Raw genomic sequence first — 11,615 nt, 5'->3', positions numbered from 1 at the left:
TAACTTTTACCGGGGTCGCTTAATACATAGTGATGGCTAATAATGCTTAGTTATTCTAGCTTAATGCCAAGACTTAATTTAGATACATTAGAATGCCTTAGGTAGATAGTACATAAAATCTATATTTTAAATTTAAGATGCCATTGGCATGGAATAGACAATGACACAGTAAAATTCATAAAATTGTTTCAAAATAAAAGCTCAGTAGTAAAGACAGGGTTCTTACTGTACACATACACTAAGAAGGTTCACTAAACTGTTGCAGGATACAAACATTTGCTTACTTGTAGGTGCGAAGACTGCAAGGTAGCTGGACGGCATCGGCCAAGATCCAAAACTCAATTTATTTGATTCTTCACAACCGAAATGTTTCATTACAAAGATTTTCACCAAGTCTTATCCATAGCAATTAAGTTGTCAACGTGAATGTGCAAAAGAAATAAATACGAAAACCGAAAACGCAAACGGAAAACTAAAACGGAAAACTGAAGCTAAACGTAAAACGTAAACGTAAACCCTGTAACAAAGAAAAACAAGATTATAATTTGTGCTGTGTGAAAATTTCGACACGTGGAATTTTCCCGATCAAACACAACTCACCTATTGAACTCCTGGCCACCAATGGTTTTCAGAAGTCCACCCACAACCCATTATCCTCATTTATTTGGGAAGTTAAAATAACTGGAACTGAAAGAAATCATGAGATTAGGATTTTCTCTAACCAAACCGCCATTTTGTCGAATCCACATTACTTGATTTTTCACTCACCATAACTGATGAAACATTGAAAATACGTTAGGATGACTAAAATTTATGACTATTGTATTTTTCCAGGCGAAGCCATGGGCGAAAAGAAGTGAGATTTTCCTGGAACGAAAAAAATTCGTCTTCACATGTTGACTCCAGGAAAATTCTAAATCTCAGCAATCGGTGTTGCCAGACGCAACCCGAGTGTGGCCGCTCTCAGTTAGTTTGATCATAAAGCCAATTCATTTTTGAATATTTGCGGAACCTAAGGATATATTATAAGAACCGTTTTGTTAATGACTTAACAATAAACAAATGATATTATGGTTTTATTTAATTATTTTGTTTTATTTTTACGACAATTGACAACGAAGCAAACGCCATCTATTGTGGCTCGAATGAACTCTGAACATCGACCCACGCGTAGTTCTGCACCTTGATGCTAGGTGGCACCAACATACTTTGAACAAAATAGATTTTAATTAAAAGCGAAACGCTAATTAGTAGTTCAAAATTTACAACGTCACAATACTTCCCCTCCTACGAAAAGGTTCAACAGGTTGAACCACGCTGCCCTCAGCGTCATCCAACAACTACTAACAATTTGCCTGAAACAAACAAACAAAAAAAAACACAGAAGTTACGCGTGAACGCACATCTACTACTAACAAGGAAAATTGTCTAACAAAATAAATATACTGAAAACAGTGTAAGGTTTTATACATTATACTTAACTACACAACCCTAACTTCTAAAAAGAATATATACAAAAAAAACTTCATGGTGTCTAAGACACTTGAGTGGAAACATCTTGGCATCATTCTTCAGCTGACTGATAGAATGCGTCTAGGCCTACGGTGGTTCACTCTTTTAAACTACCATCGTAATATTTGTTACTCAACAAATACGGAAAATCTGGTTGTGAACGGGTCCATCTGATATGGCAACCGTTCTCTATCCCATTCGGAAAATTAAAACCGAATCAAAATCGGAATATGAGAAAAAAAAAAACGAAATAACTCTCCTAGAAAATAGATCTCGGAACAGAATCGGAAAAATAACAGAAATGATCCATTATCTAGAAGGAAAACGAAAACAAAACACAAAACCCCCCCCCTTTTCGTTATCCCCAAAGTACGATATTTGCATTTTTACTTTCTCAACCGGTTGGTCTACCACAAGCATTCCAATCATCACATATTCATCCCTACATACATCCACTACATTCCTCCTCAACTGAACCATGGTAATGTAACTGTTAACTCAGAACATCACTACACTCATTCAAATTCCTAATTGAATATTGATAACTTAAATATTCAAACAGTTTAGACCAAACTAAGTAATGGCAAATATCTACTTCTTAATATCCTTAATATGCCAAGTGCCTATTGGGTGGTTGTCAGCTACTCTAACTAGTTCGTAAACCAAAGGTGACAAAACCTTGACAACCCTGCACTTTTCATACTTAGGTGCCAGCTTAGCTGCGAAAAAATTTGTAGCGTCGCTTTGTGGATAGGTCTTTTTCCACACTATATCCCCAACAGAATAGCTTGCAGACCTACGCCTCAAGTTGTAATGCGTTGCATACTCTGCATGAGCCTGAAACAAATTTCTCCTAACCTGACCAAATATGTCCTCCAAAGTTCCAAACTTTCCTGCGTATTCCTCCCTTGGAATTCCGGCCTCGTACTCCTTATCCGTGTCCTTATAGAAGGAACCATTTAAGACCGGTTCTCTAGCGTGGACAAGGAAGAACGGGGAGAATCCAGTGGATTCATTAACCGCACTGTTTATGGCGAACTGGACCTTGTACAGGTTTTCGTCCCAGGACCTGTGGTTATCTTTCACAAAAGCGGCTACAGCAGTCATAACAACCTTATTGTACCTCTCAACAAGGTTAACTTGCGGAGTGTACAGTGGTGTGTAGTGTAATTTCGGAATATTATAACGCTTAATGAGATTACGGAATTCAGATCCTGTAAATTGGGACCCATTGTCCACAATCACAGTCTCTGGAACACTATGGTTCAAAAATACAAAATTCTCTAGCGCTTTAACAACAGCGGCACCTGTGGCACGCCGTAACGGAAACAACATTGTATATTTCGAAAAACAACACGTCACCACAAAAAGAAATGTAAATCCTGATTTAGACCTAGGCAAAGGTCCGACTAAATCAGCCGAAATGACCTGAAAAGGTCTCTCGCAGACTTTAGGCTTCCCTAGCAGACCTGGAGTGGCTGATGTCGTGTGTTTATACGCAGAGCAAGTATCACAATTCTTAACGTACTCAACCACGTCCTTATACATACCACGCCAAAAATATCTGAGGGATAATCTGCGATGAGTTTTGAACACACCAAAATGACCTGCAGTTGCATCTGCATGGTTTTGTTGCATAATTCTAAGGATGTCGTTCTTGTGGACTACCTCTTTCCAGTCGAACTCACTGAGAAGCTGGTATTTACATTTACTGTAACGATATAGTTTATCGTTCAAAATACTAAAATTCGGAAAATTTGCTGGATTGATTTTACAGCCATTAAATGTTTTGTCATACCAGTCATCTACCAAAACTTGTTGACTAGAGTTATCATTACGATCACCAACTACATCTACGTGTATGAGTCTCGACAAGGTATCCGGAACTACATTATCACAACCCTTCCTATGTTCGATAACAAAATTATACTGTGATAATCTACAACCCCATCTGGCGAGTCGTCCTGAGGGATTTTCTAAATTTAAGAACCACTTTAGGGATGCATGGTCTGTGATAATTGTGACTGGCTTGGAACCAAAATAAGCCTGAAATTTCTCCACTGCAAAAATCACAGCTAGAGCCTCGCGTTCCGTCGCGCTGTAATTCCTTTCGTTTTTATTTAGGCTCCTACTGACATACGCAATGGGATGATCGCAACCATCGGTTTCTTGCGTTAGCATACCGCCAACACCATATGCAGAAGCATCACAATGTATTTTGAATGGTTTTTCAAAATTCGGTACCGCAAGAACAGGTGCGGTTACCAACGCATTCTTCAATGTATTAAATGCTACCTCTGCCTGTTCGCTCCACTCAAATTTAGGTGCGTTCTTTCCTTTACTCGTTAGTCTATTGAGTGGTGCAGCGATGGTTGAAAAATTCCTAATAAAGCGCCTGTACCAAGAACAAGTGCCTAGGAAAATCTTTACCTCCTGTGCAGTTTTTGGGGTCGGAAAGTTCAAAACTGCGGCAACTTTCCCAGGATCTGTGCGTAAACCAAATTCATCCACTATATACCCTAAATATTTCAAAGAGTTTCTAAAAAAATTACATTTATCAAAATTTATGGATAGTTGAGCCATTTTTAGTTTATCCAGAACTCTGTTTAATAAAATTAAATGGGTTTCAAAATCAGCAGAACAAATAACAATATCATCTATATAACAAAATACTATTCCATTTTCAATATCACTACAAAAATTTTGATTAAATAACTGGTCCATTAACCTCTGCTGTCGTGCTGGTGCACCGCATAGGCCAAACGGCATGACTTTAAATTTGAATAACCCTCTACCAGGAACTGTAAAACTGGTTTTTTCCTGAGAGTCGTTAGCTAACGGAATTTGCCAGAAACTTGAACTTAAATCAATCGATGATAAAAACCTTGCCTCTTTCAAGCTATCTAGAATTTGTGGAATGTACGGTATTGAGTATGAATCCCCCTTTGTCACTGAATTTAATTTCCTGCAATCTAGGCAAAATCTCCAGTCTCCATTTGCCTTTTTCACTAAAATTGCTGGGTTATTCCAAGGGCTTTCACTCGGAGTAACTACGTCCATTTCCAGCATCCTATCTAACTCTTTACTTAAAGCTTCCTTCTTTTCGGGAGAAAGTGGATATTGTTTTATTTTTATTGGCAAGGCATCACCGGTGTCAATAACATGTTCAATTAATTTTGTTCTACCCAATCCAATTTTCGTTGAAGAAATATCTAAAAATTTATTTACTACAGACTGGGCTAATTCTTTCTGTTGAGATGATAAGTTTTCAAAAGAAGTGATGGTATGAATTTGTTCATTATCAATCGCACAAATATTGTAAAATTGAGAAGGTGCCTTAATTAATTCTAAATTATCAAAAATGCCAGGGGCTAACTGAAATGTTTTCCAAAAGTCACAGCCAAAAATAACATCCGCTATTATAGAGGGTACTACAAAAAATTTTATTATGTGAGTTACGGAATTATAAGTAATCGGAATAAACATATAACCCATGCAATCAAGTTTGTCTCCATTTGCCACTGAAAATGTGGTATCAATACTGCTATGCAGTTTATAACCGAATCTCAAAAAAACCTTGTGCGCCTGGTTACCCAAAATTGACGCGCAAGCACCGGAATCTAGTAAACCTGTAATCTCAAACCCGTCAACAAAAACCTTTAAATGTGGCCTAAAGTCTCGTTTATCCACTGAATACAGAACTGTGTCAGGTAAAAGGGATGTTTTGTTGTTAATGACCAAGTTCTTTACTTGTGTCTCTGCACAGTTCTTACTAATTAGTTTTTTGAATTTTTTGTCCGGAGCGGGTTTACTAATCGCCTTTTTACTACAACTTGGACATGTCTTTACTGTAAAGTTCTGACGTCCACACGAAAAACATCTAATAAATTTCGGAACTGTCCTGCAAAATTTAAAGGAATGGTTACCCTTGCCGCACTTGTAACATAGTTGTTTATTTGTTTTCGTAAAATCAGTGCCTTTACTTGTATCAACCTTAGGTGCAGGTGTGACTGAAAGTGTGTTTATCTGTTTTGTCACTTGTTTGTAAGCAAACTCTGAACTTAAAGTTGCCTTAGTGTTAGTAGGCTCAGAAAATAAGGCGGAACGCTGCCTCGCAGCCTCTAGTTTGCGACACTTTTCCTTCAACATTGCGACAGACTTAATGTCAACAAGAGCTAATTGTTCTGAGTAAAAAGGGCGAATATTATGTAATAAAATTTGTAACTTTTGTTCTTCGGAAAGTGGTGTTGACAACCTTGAAAACATGCCAAACATTACAGCGAAATAGATAGACACAGGTTCTTCAGAGCCTTGTGTTCTTGCTCGAATTTCACCTAGCAACCTGTAGTCATAATCTACTGCATCAAATTCCTCTAAAAATAAAGTTCTCAATTCTGACCAAGACGAAACTTGACATTTGTTGCCTCTGTACCATAACAATGCTCGGCCTGTAAAAAGATGAAATGCAGAAACAAATAATTTTCCATCTGAAACGCCATAAGATCTTTTATATTCCTCAACGCGTTCGATGAAACTGCGCGGATCACCCTGTCCGTTGAAATGTAACTTCCACTTGGCAACATTTTTATCACCAGTGCAGTCAACGGCGGTACTCTCGGAATCCAGTGATTCGTCGTGAGACGACTCATTGTCAGCATCTAATCTGGAAATCAAACTCTGCAACTTTGTATGTAATTCACTCTTCCTACTTATTAAGCTGAGTTCGGAACACTGTATTCTCAAAATTCTAAAGTACAAATGTGAAGCTAAAGCTTTAGACCTACAGAGGGCATGTCTATCTTTAGTGTCAGAACACTTTTTTAATAAATCTTCTAAGTCTTGAAGTTTTTTAGTAATAACCCCTAACTCACTTTCAGAAGAGAAATCCGTCTCTAAAATTGATTCAGAAGGAATTTCCTGAATTAATTGTTTTAACTGTTTCTTTAAACCTAGCACTGTAGGTGCTGGAGTTTCGGAACGAATGGATACCTCATAACACAATTCGTCCTTCAAAAGTGAATGAAACTGGGCAAAAGTCTGTTCCATTGTGTTAAGTCAAAACACATTTAACAAAATATCGAGCTTGTGTAACTGTCTATGTTTAGCCTTATACAAATTGGTTAAACACAAACACAAAAGAAGTTATTTAAACTATTAAATATACACAAGCAAAATACACAACAAAACAATATTCTTAAGTCTATCCTAACCTATTTTATCAATTATGTTCCTATTCCAAAATATTGTTAATAATACAAGCACATATTATTACTATAGTAAGCAAAATATAACAAAATAAAACTTCCCAAAATTGAATAAATGATTGTAAGATGCAGTATCACCTTTATGAGTACACAGTGTGTTACAACCTTTACAATTACAAAAGTAAACAGGCAACAAAGTTGCAATGAACTCTGACTAGCATATTATCTTTCAAAAAAAAACAAAGAGATTGTGCAATGGTTTGATGACTGTTACTTTACACTTTTAACACATAACCTAAAATACAACAAAATCTGTTTCTAAATGTCACTTTAAACTACCAGCATTCAATTAAACTTAACATGTTTTGTGTGTGAAGTAGCTTTTATCATAACCTTAACACAGCTCTAAACAAAATTTCAACAAAATAATGAAGTATCAAGTCACTGAAAAAAAAAAATTGTTCATAACTTCATACTTGAACTTAATGTAATCTCTGAATATAGTTTATATATTTAGTTTCGCAAGTTGTAACTCTTAGTATTTATAAATGTATGTGTGTAACTAGTTAACAGCACATAGCGTTTCAAAACTTTAATTATACTAAGTTACCGGAATTTTCAAACATAAGATGTACTTACTATTGAAAGCAATACCCAACAACAACTCAGTTAAGCAATGTTTATTACTAAACTGAAGGCAAACATTCACTTATACACCTCCAAGGTAAGTCAAATAACATAATTGAACGGCATAAGCACCATTTATAATGTGTTAATTAAATAAGAAAAAACCAATGTTGGACTATACTCAGAAAATTACTTAACCTATCAGACAAAATTTCTAACTATTAGTTATTATTTAGTTAGTTAACCATAAAAAACAGCTTAGTGCTCTTTGCAATGTGTCACTACTTAGAAAATTGTACAATCAGCGGAGTACATTTCATAAAATTCACAAAATTTCTCAAAATATACTGAAATAACTATATAAAAAAAACGTTCGGGCGCCATTTGTAAGGGTGATAAATTAGGCGGAATAGAAATATACCCGGATACGGAATAATCTACCACCTTACAAGGATTAGAGGAAAAAAAAATAATTTTAATTTACTTTACTTGATCTATCTACCTAGTAAAGAATAGAAGCTAGCCGTCGACTCCCTTGTAATGCATATGAGGTGTTATAAATGAAATTTGCTAGATGTTAGGCAAAATTGTTTTTAATGTAACTTTTACCGGGGTCGCTTAATACATAGTGATGGCTAATAATGCTTAGTTATTCTAGCTTAATGCCAAGACTTAATTTAGATACATTAGAATGCCTTAGGTAGATAGTACATAAAATCTATATTTTAAATTTAAGATGCCATTGGCATGGAATAGACAATGACACAGTAAAATTCATAAAATTGTTTCAAAATAAAAGCTCAGTAGTAAAGACAGGGTTCTTACTGTACACATACACTAAGAAGGTTCACTAAACTGTTGCAGGATACAAACATTTGCTTACTTGTAGGTGCGAAGACTGCAAGGTAGCTGGACGGCATCGGCCAAGATCCAAAACTCAATTTATTTGATTCTTCACAACCGAAATGTTTCATTACAAAGATTTTCACCAAGTCTTATCCATAGCAATTAAGTTGTCAACGTGAATGTGCAAAAGAAATAAATACGAAAACCGAAAACGCAAACGGAAAACTAAAACGGAAAACTGAAGCTAAACGTAAAACGTAAACGTAAACCCTGTAACAAAGAAAAACAAGATTATAATTTGTGCTGTGTGAAAATTTCGACACGTGGAATTTTCCCGATCAAACACAACTCACCTATTGAACTCCTGGCCACCAATGGTTTTCAGAAGTCCACCCACAACCCATTATCCTCATTTATTTGGGAAGTTAAAATAACTGGAACTGAAAGAAATCATGAGATTAGGATTTTCTCTAACCAAACCGCCATTTTGTCGAATCCACATTACTTGATTTTTCACTCACCATAACTGATGAAACATTGAAAATACGTTAGGATGACTAAAATTTATGACTATTGTATTTTTCCAGGCGAAGCCATGGGCGAAAAGAAGTGAGATTTTCCTGGAACGAAAAAAATTCGTCTTCACATGTTGACTCCAGGAAAATTCTAAATCTCAGCAATCGGTGTTGCCAGACGCAACCCGAGTGTGGCCGCTCTCAGTTAGTTTGATCATAAAGCCAATTCATTTTTGAATATTTGCGGAACCTAAGGATATATTATAAGAACCGTTTTGTTAATGACTTAACAATAAACAAATGATATTATGGTTTTATTTAATTATTTTGTTTTATTTTTACGACAATTGACAACGAAGCAAACGCCATCTATTGTGGCTCGAATGAACTCTGAACATCGACCCACGCGTAGTTCTGCACCTTGATGCTAGGTGGCACCAACATACTTTGAACAAAATAGATTTTAATTAAAAGCGAAACGCTAATTAGTAGTTCAAAATTTACAACGTCACAGTATAAAAGTGACGCGCAAGTGACGCGAGGTGCCGCGTACTGAAGTTGTAGTGCGGTAGGCACCGTCGAGCGGCCTGAGGTGACGCGTTCTGCAGTCGGACTGAAGCGCCGCGCCGCGCCGCTCAGGTGCGTACGAACCTTTAGAGTAAAACGTTAGATAGATACCTACTCATAAATAAAAAGAAAAAGTAATAATAAAGAGCGTAAGGCGGTGGTGCTACGACCCAGCGCGAAAACGACTAACTATCGGCGATTTTCTCTCTCAAGTGCCACACAATAAATGTATCTACATTCTGTGTAAACGAAAGAGATGATATCAAAAGATGCTCTCTGACTTTTCACACTGCCGGCGAATTTCAAAAATAAAGTTGCTCAGCGATACTCGTTCAGTGATGCTCGCTCGCTTGAACAAGTGTAACGTGCGCGCAGGTTTGCACAGGACTGAGCGACCGCGGGCGAATGGCGCGAGTTATCGCTCGTCGCACTTGCACACTCGCTTATAGCCCGGCGACAAAACTATCGAAACTACACACTCGCTTCCCGCTGATCGTCAACTCGTTAAGGTTTCTAGTTCTACTCATTTCTCGTTCATCGTCGGCGGTCGGACCACTGCCTTAAGGAGGTAGGCTCCTTATCATTTACCACTTATCTACGACTTGAAATGAATTAATGCAAGTACCTACCTAATACTTCAATAAGGTATACCAAGTTATAAAAAACATTTGATACGTGTAAAAGGCTCACGTTATTTAATAAATGACAATATAAATTAAACATGGAAGCTAAACCACAAAACTCCACAAAAACTCCACTTTCGGACGCTGCCATAGTGTAGTGAACAAACAGACAACACTATTTTTAAGTCATCATGAATTATTATCAACTTATTTTTTATCGCTGGGAAATACGTTTACGCCTGGAAGCCAGCTAGCTACCCAACCAGCTAGCCAACCGAAAGGAAGAAATGTGGGTCTCGTCGGCTGAGACGCGACCGGAATACCTACTAAAACCCAGCGGCGCTCCTGCGCGTCGCCTAGTGACTGGGTCACGGGAACACTGAAGCAATCAATCGCGACCCAGCCAGCGACGTCCGCCGAGGCGGACCATCTACCGGGGACCCACTCACGAGGACCCCCATCACAAGTCCGACGCGCACTAGCGATGTGCGCCTACCGTCGGAGACCCAACGGGTCATGGGATTGACATCACACCAGAACTCCACCAATAAATGTCTGCCAAATGCCAATAGAATAGAATCTAAATATATAAAACGAAAAGGTGACTGACTGACTGACTGACTGATCTATCAACGCACAGCTCAAACTACTGGACCGATCGGGCTGAAATTTGGCATGCAGATAGCTATTATGACGTAGGCATCCGCTAAGAAAGGATTTTTGAAAATTCATCCCCTAAGAGGGTGAAATAGGGGTTTTAAATTTGTGTAGTCCACGCGGACGAAGTCGCGAGCATAAGCTAGTAGAATATAATAGAATAGAATTAGAATAGAATAGAATTTATTTTATTCAAGTAGACTTATTACAAGTGCTTTTGAATCGTTAACTGGTTTAATTTACCACTGGTTCGGAATGCCGTTCCTACCGAGAAGAACCAGCAAGAAACTCAGCGATACATCGCGAGATACCATCTCAAGATCAACACTGGATACGAGATTCCCCTACAATCCGCTCATTATCTCCCAAATCGCCAATTATGTCTATGGCGTAGGCTGTCTATGGGCGCTATAAATCGTCCGTGGCGGACATCATTTCAAACAATCACGGTATAATTTTACAAATGTTGAGCGGCCATTACGCGAGGTTTCACAGGTTTTTCGCGATGCCTCATGCATTGCTGAGGACGCGGTGCCCGGCTTTTATCTGAGCGTTTACCGTTTGGTACAGGCGATGATTTCTTGAGGGGGTAAAAACTGTCAGGTTATATTTTGTTCATTATCCATCCATACTTCCATACTAATATTATAAATGCGAAAGTGTGTCTGTCTATCTGTCTGCTAGCCTTTCACGGCCCATCCGTTCAACCGATTTTGATGAAATTTGGTACAGAGATAGCTTGCATCCCGGGGAAGGACATAGGCCACTTTTTTATCCCGAAAAATCAAGGAGTTCCCAAGGGATTTTTAAAAACCTAAATCCACGCTGACAAAGTCGCGGGCATCATCTAACTAGTCTAAATATATAAAAGGAAAACGTGACTGACTGACTGACTGATCTATCAACGCACATCTCAAACTACTGTACGGATCGGGCTGAAATTCGCCATGCAGATAGCTATTAAGACGTAGGCGTCCGCTAAGAAAGGATTTTTGAAAATTCAACCCCTGAGGCGGTGAAATAGGGGTTTAAAATTTGTATAGTCCACGCGGACGAAGTCGCGA

The 11,615-nt window shown here is 37.9% G+C and overlaps 2 long non-coding RNA genes across 2 annotated transcripts; both read right to left on the bottom strand.

Annotated features, from left to right (window-relative positions):
• Positions 1 to 407: 407 nt before the first annotated feature.
• LOC138404041 (uncharacterized) lies at positions 408 to 1,158 on the bottom strand. Its single transcript, XR_011238138.1, has 2 exons — positions 769 to 1,158; positions 408 to 687 (listed from the first exon to the last, which is right to left on the bottom strand). It is a non-coding gene; the product is annotated as an uncharacterized lncRNA (long non-coding RNA).
• A 7,191-nt stretch (positions 1,159 to 8,349) lies between these two features.
• LOC138404040 (uncharacterized) lies at positions 8,350 to 9,100 on the bottom strand. The gene is made up of 2 exons (XR_011238137.1): positions 8,711 to 9,100; positions 8,350 to 8,629 (listed from the first exon to the last, which is right to left on the bottom strand). It is a non-coding gene; the product is annotated as an uncharacterized lncRNA (long non-coding RNA).
• Between the last annotated feature and the right edge of the window lie 2,515 nt (positions 9,101 to 11,615).

The sequence above is a fragment of the Maniola hyperantus genome, chromosome 24, assembly GCF_902806685.2.
Source record: "Maniola hyperantus chromosome 24, iAphHyp1.2, whole genome shotgun sequence".
Taxonomy (NCBI): Eukaryota; Metazoa; Arthropoda; class Insecta; order Lepidoptera; family Nymphalidae; genus Maniola; species Maniola hyperantus.
Note: the sequence above shows the minus strand (reverse complement) of the source record. Positions and strands in the feature narration are given on the sequence as shown.